We start from the raw sequence: 6984 nt of genomic DNA, 5'->3' as shown, positions 1-6984 counted from the left end.
TACTTCAAGAGAGTCAAAGGGTAAAGGGTCTGCCCTTAGAAAAACTCCATGAGCTGACTGTAGACTTGGTCCTGCTAGGAAGGAGAAATAATCCTATAAACCTAGCCTTTCTTAGCACACAGCAAGGTGATGAGAAGCAGTCCTGTGCACAAGGAACCTCCAGGAGATTTTTCTAAAGGAAAAGCATTTTTATTTTCCATGATTGCATGTGGCAGACAGCATTAGACATTTTGGCAGATCTGCCACTCTCAGAAGTCACATGTCTCTCTTTATTTACAAAACCAAGCCTGGAAAATCCAAGTGCAGCTGAAAAAACCTGGGAAGGTTCTGAGTGTGCAAAACCTATAGTTTCACAGTTCAGCCTCAAAATCAAGCCACTGTTGTGTTAGAGTGGCATTATTCCTGTTTCAGTACATTTTTTCCTCTTAAGGTTTTCAAATAAGGTTTTAAGGTTAAAAAATAATCAGTTTGTACTGTTGTGTTTAATCTGTATGTTGGATTCAGGTAGACAGGTCCCCTTTTTTAGAAAGAGCAAAATTCTTCGACCACAGACTTAGGTTCTAGTGTGTATTTAAGTCAGCATGCTCCATTTAAAGTAGGATTCACAAGACAGTATCACAGTGCTAACAAAGTTCACTGCTACTTGTAGTCATTTCGCTTTCAGGACTGGAGGAGAATGAGGCTTGTGTGAGGTGCCAACACCCAGAGAGCAGCAGACTGGCTCCACAGAAGGAGCTGATTGAACAGAGACCTAGTGGTGATAAACACACAAGCCCTTGGAAAGCACAATGAACATAAAACTATAGCTCCTTGGTATTGGAGTGGGGGATTGGCCAGAGGGTTTAGGCAATGAAAGGAAGCAAGATGCTGTAAAATATGGTAGGCAAAGAGATAAGAGTGGAGTGACACAGAGTTGAAGAAGCTGAACAAAAGGGAATGGGAGGATGGACACAAACAGACAGACAGCACGGCTAGCTGCAGTCCAGGCAAAATTCTGTGAAGCCTCTGAATGCCAGAAGTCCTGGGTTGTGGCTGGCTACAGCCTCTGGCCAGTTCCTCTGCAGACTTCCCAATGGGCCACACTATGGAGTGGGGAGGAGGAGGCACCTGGGTAGGGCTCTCCCCTGCACACCTCTGAGTTCAGAAGGTTGCTGGCAAGCTCCATTTCTCCTCTTCCCCTCCGTGCAGCAGGCCCAGATTTGGCTGCCTTCACAGCTGCAGCTGTTCCTACCAGCTGGAATGAACCGTCCTGGCCCTGTTCCAGCCCAAAGGCAATTACATTCTTGCAAGTGGATATTGCAACTTCCCGTCCTAAACAATCATGTACTGTTTCTCTGCACTTTTAACCAGCTGCTGCCTTGTACTCCGAGATGGCTGCAGGCACAGGGGTGGGACCCTGGAAAAAAGGTGATGGTGTATCAAGAGGAGATCATTCCTGTGTAGGTTCACCTGCAGCTTAGAAAGGTCAGGGAGTGCTTCCTGTCAGCGCTGAATGTCTGCATATAGCACTCAGTGCTTCAGAAACATATAATAATATTACCTGGGACAGACACTGGAGCAGGAGAGTGCTTTTTCTTGGCTCCAATCTTCCAGGAGAAATCTTCCTCTATGCGTGACTTCATAAAACAAGGCACCTCCAAGAACTTTAACAAGAATTACTTTGTCTTTGCCAAGCATTTAAACCAGAGCCTGGCCCATAACACCTGGAAAGTAGTTTTGTAAAATATCTTGGTGAAAAACTTGCTGAAGGCATCCAAATGATATGTGGGATTACTGGTCCCAGACTAACATACCTACTTACCTGCAGCTGGTTCTCTAAAACTACTCCCCCTCAATCTCCAGCTTCTCCAGGCATATTGCTCCATTCTAACTTTGCTACATGAGCAGTGTGGATGGGAAGAGATCGTAAGGCTTTTTATTTCTGTAACTTTTTCCACATCTGAGCTTCTCAGAGGCATGGATTAGTCAAGGTATCCATCCCTTAGAGGAAGGAGCTCACACATTCATTAACGTAAGCACAGCACAGAGTAGAACAGAGTGAAGCAAAGTACCTTGAAAGATAGAGTAAACACACATGGAAGCTGTGAACCAGGCACCCAAGTAAAAAGCTGTGAGCATGCTGTAAAAGGTCAGAAAGATTTTGGGGATAGAAATTCCCCCTCAGACAGGCACCATCTCTTGTAACAATCAGCAGGTCCATACCGACTAGTCAGGACAGTTAAACCCCTTATTTCATCTAAGAATAATTGACTACACATCTGGGGAGTGAGGGCTTTTAAACATTGCTGATTCTTACCTCCTAGGTTCCTAGTGCCTAAACCTCGATGTCTTTATTTAGTGGCCTGTTGATGTGCCTGTGAATTACTTGTACCCCCATGTCAATGACACAAAACAAGTCAGCCACAATGGCATTGAAAAACTTCGGAGGGGTCCTGCTGTAGGTTCATCACAGCCTGGGGAAATACTCCACATCTTGCCACCATTCTTCTGTCAGGCTCTGTTTCCTGAGCACTAGGACATTTCATGATCTCAATGTGTTTAGTCCTGGTGAAAATACCAAATATTCTATTACCAAACAGTCCCTTAACATGACTAAAAAAGCCTGATAGATATTTTCTGAAATTCTGAAAGTGCAATTAACATTATTTCCCATGAAATTTAATAGACTAATATTAAGTGATGCACCAACAAAAAAAAGGATCTAAAAAAATTTAAACTTACAGTCATGTGGTCTTTCCACCTAGTGTTTTAGATCTGTGATAGGCTCTGTCTTGGCTGGCAGCCAGGCGGTCCTAAATATAGTGTAAACCCAAATATTTAAGTGTAAGTCTGAAAAGACAGAGGTTTTTGGTTGGTTTTGCATTTGGTTTTTCTTTTTTTTTTTAACACATTTCTTTCAAGTGCTACCAAGGCGGCTGCAGATGCAGTAATTGATAAATTTCTCCTCCAAAGGAAGTATTACATGCTCTTGGATTTACAAGGTAATGCTACAAGAGAGCAAGTACTAAAGTACTGTGATGTATGGATCTGACCACCATAATTTATAAAAATGTCTCAAAGTGTTGTACAGTACAGAAAAGCATGCAGATAAATCATAGAAACATATACACTAGGTGTAGAATGTTTTCAGCATGTGCCGTCTGCCAGTTTGTAACATATACACCTGCACAGGGGAGTGCTAGAAAGCAGTACATTCAGTATTATTTATTACCTATTGTATCACAGAGCTGTCTTTATCTGCATGTAACACTTGAATAATTTACTTTGCACAACTGTACTCTGTTACCCACAGTTACCTCTCACATACGACATTACCTGAGCAAAGCCACTAGAGCAAGAATGAAACAGAGCCACTGAAAAATAAAATTTAACCAGGATGTCTTACTGAATTTCCACAACATCCCAATCTCACATGGTATTTTTATCTTTTAATTTTGCCTTATATAACTGCCTTCTCCAGGTTTTCCCCCTGCTAGCTTTGTGCTGAGTGATCTCCCGCCTGTCTTGAGAATGGGAACACCTCACTTGTCCCTTCAATAAGCAACTCTTGTTCTTCCTGCAGCTCTGTGCACAGGTTCAGAACTGAGCCATCTGGTACCAGAAGACAAACTTGTCACATTAAAAAAAAAAAACACCTCCTCGCACTAGTGAGTGAAAAAGTGGATCTCCAAGGGACTGCAATAACCAAAGTCAAATACATCTTCAATTCTAAGCCAGGGCTAAGGAAATACTGACATGCAAAGACTCCTTATGATGGATCCAGGAAATTCAGCATCAACTCCACAGTCATCACTGAAATTCTTTCCTTGTTTTTTGTTTGTTTTCCTTAATTAGAAAGCTTTGGACTTTTTTAAACTTTAAGTACTGGCAAATTAAAATTAACCAAAGAGAATGTTCTTCAATTCCTTTTATCACTGGCTTCACACTCTAAGACCACTTCCAACATTTGATAATACCACCACCCTGATTTTGAATCTCTTCCCTGTCCTCCTCCCAACATTATTTCTCACATAAATAATCCTGATCTCTTTTCAATCACTCTAATAGTATGTTTCCTATCTTCATCTCATGCACATCTTTTTCTTGCCTAAATAAAGTTTTCTCAGAGTTTGGAGTGTGATCAAGTCTTTTTAGGTTTTGTAGTCCTGTTAATCAAAGAAAAATAATTATCCTGTTACCACAAAAATAAAGACAATTGCCATAGTCAGGAAAGGAATTCCTCCTTTCCTTACTATCTTTTATACCTGCCCTCACCCTTGTTCTCTATAGCAATCATCACAATAACTGAAAAGCTTTGGATTTATTTTTGCACTGGCACATCTCTTGCACGCAGTTATTGGATGCCTCATTCTCTTGGGAATTTAGATTGTCTTTATTAATTGCCCATTAGTAACAACAGATCATGTTGATTAACAGTTTAAAGAAAACAAACAGACAGCTCCCATTAGTTTTTAAACCTTCTCTTTGAGTGTCATATTTAAGTAGTTCCTCAGGGACTGCTCTTCAAAGCCTGGCCCATTTTGTTGATAAGAGTCTGCTACAACATACCAAACATCCAACTGAGCAGAAAAGGATTTAGTGGGTCTGTGAACCTGCCTAAATAGGCAGATGCTCTCTTCCTGTCTACTTTTGCAGGGCATTTTAGTTTTTTTTCCTCACAAAATCTGATGATCATAAAAGAAGGTTTAGGACATAACTTTCCACGGTAATGCAGCTGTGTTAAATCTATTAAACAGTGTCTGGGATCCCTATGCCTTACCATAAACCACTAAATACTATTCAACAGGAAAATGATTTTTATAGCCATGGCTATTACTTTGAGCTGTGAGGGTAGAACTTTTCATGCTTGGAGAGGAGAAGTTTTACTCCAGACTCATTATTCTTTCTGTTATTTTATGTGTCAGATATTAATTCTGGATGGCCCATTCCTGCTCCAAGACACCATCATGTGCAGGGTCTATATCACTGCAACTGAAAAGCAGTTTTTTTTATTCACTACCACTGAGAGAGTGATGTTGAGTGAATGTCACTTTTTGACCCAATATCTTTGATCAGATTCAGGATAATGAAACTTTGCCATACCCTGCTTTCCCCAGTAAAACCCCCTCTCTGCACTTCTTAATAGCCTTGTTCTCAGAGCTGAGACATTCCTTTTTAACATTTCTAACCCTTCTAGAGGTACCTATGGACACATGTGCAATGGACACATGGTTTGCACACATGCTGTAACTTTTCTCTCTTCACCTGCCAGATTTAGCATGGAAGAGGCTCATGGCCCATGCAGTCCAAGATTAACACATGGCCAGATGGAGGCTTTAAAGGATAATGCCCCTGAGCAGATCGAGGAACCTTCCACAGAATCATAGAATAATTCAGACTGGAAGGGACCTCTGGAGGTCACCTAGTCCATCCTGCTGCTCCAAGAGGGGCCAGTTTCAAACGTAGATCAGATTTCTCAAGCCATTCCAGTCTGAAAATGAGCTGGTCTCTGCCAGAAACCCAATAGTGATGCTTCCCAGAAAAATAACCATAGATACCATCTTTCCAGTAAATCAGTTACAAAACAAATAGGTTTAATTACAGCCTCTACACTTTCACAACTGGGTAGTTCCATGACCAAGAGTAGCTCACTATACATGCATCTACTCCTGCAGAAGAGGAGCAAGCATCTCAATTGGGTAGAAAATGAAGAAAAAAAATAAAAAATAAAAAATAAAATGGCAAAAAGCTTTGGTGCCATAAAGTTACAGACAAGTCTCATGTTACTCTCCCATTGTCAAGACGTTCAACTTAACTTGAGTCTGTCCCACTCCTGGGACATACAATCAACCTTTCTTCTCTGCAGCTAAATAGTCATTAGTTTTAAAACTTGTTAGGATCAACTAAATATACCCATGACATTCTGTATTGCACCCTTTTTTGGCATAAATAAAATCAAAGAACAAGCCATTAGAAAGCAAAATATTTTACCATATCTGCAGGACTGAAAGCCTCATGTACAGGTGAGTGCCATGCTCATACAGTTGTGATTCCTTTGGGAAGCCCTTGAGCCATTCTGGGGGCGTGTAATAGCATGTCTTCAACAAAACTTGGGAAGCTTCCACAACTTCACTCCACTCCAGTCATCTTCCTACAAAAGAGAACTCAAACAGCTCCCAATTGCACAGCTTTTAAATTAGATAAGAGACAAACAAGAAAGATACAGGGAAAAATAATTAATAAAATTGTCATAGTGGTAGGAAAGAGTTATGTTTAAAAAGGAGGTTCAAAGTATTTTTTTTTCTCACAAAGTCATAATCTCTTTGGGGAGTTGAGCTGGGTTTTTTTCTATTATTGCTGTTGGACAGGAGAGAAGAGGATTTTGTGTCTTCCAAAGAGAAGGGAAAATGCAAAATAAAAGTTGATTTAGTTTTCAAGTTTCCAGAACTGAAGATTAACAAGATTTGATTTTTAGTTTCAATCAGCAGATTTCATTGGAGGAAAAAGAAGTTTAAAAAATGTAGATTTTGTATATCCAGTCTTCATAAAATCATTGGAAATTATTTTGTATGTGAGAAAAGAAACCTGGAAGAAACTTAAAAAAGGGTGATTACTTGAAAGAAGAGAAATGCCAGATCACATAACACTTACATTTTTAATGCAAAAATTAGGCTTTGTTCCCTTTAAATTCCCCTACTAGCATTATTCTGCTTAGTATTCACAGTACACGGGGTTTAAGACAAAGCAGCACAGAGTGTTCACTAAATCCATGCATAAAACTGAGACCATAGACACTTGCATCCTAATTCCATTTTTATTATTCTCAATAAAATGAAATCTTTGAAAACCATAGAGGATCAGTGATGCTAACAAATACATCTTCCAGCTGTTTTAATGACTGTATGACTAATGCACAGGTAAAGCAGCTGGAAAACCGAAAGCAGTTAAATTATATACAGACTAGTGATTGGCAATACCACTCCAAACTCCTACTTATACCAAAAA

At 40.0% G+C, this 6984-nt stretch overlaps 1 long non-coding RNA gene across 1 annotated transcript; it reads right to left on the bottom strand.

Moving 5' to 3' along the window:
• Positions 1-202: 202 nt before the first annotated feature.
• LOC136288839 (uncharacterized) lies at positions 203-6123 on the bottom strand. Its single transcript, XR_010720597.1, has 5 exons — positions 5971-6123; positions 2297-2544; positions 1802-1875; positions 1541-1703; positions 203-1396 (listed from the first exon to the last, which is right to left on the bottom strand). It is a non-coding gene; the product is annotated as an uncharacterized lncRNA (long non-coding RNA).
• Between the last annotated feature and the right edge of the window lie 861 nt (positions 6124-6984).

The sequence above is a fragment of the Chamaea fasciata genome, unplaced genomic scaffold (assembly GCF_029207755.1).
Source record: "Chamaea fasciata isolate MVZ Bird 193981 ecotype frontalis unplaced genomic scaffold, bChaFas1.0.hap1 SCAF_4, whole genome shotgun sequence".
Classification (NCBI taxonomy): domain Eukaryota; kingdom Metazoa; phylum Chordata; class Aves; order Passeriformes; family Sylviidae; genus Chamaea; species Chamaea fasciata.
The sequence above is the reverse complement of the archived record's forward strand: the minus strand, read 5'-3'. Positions and strand labels throughout refer to the sequence as shown.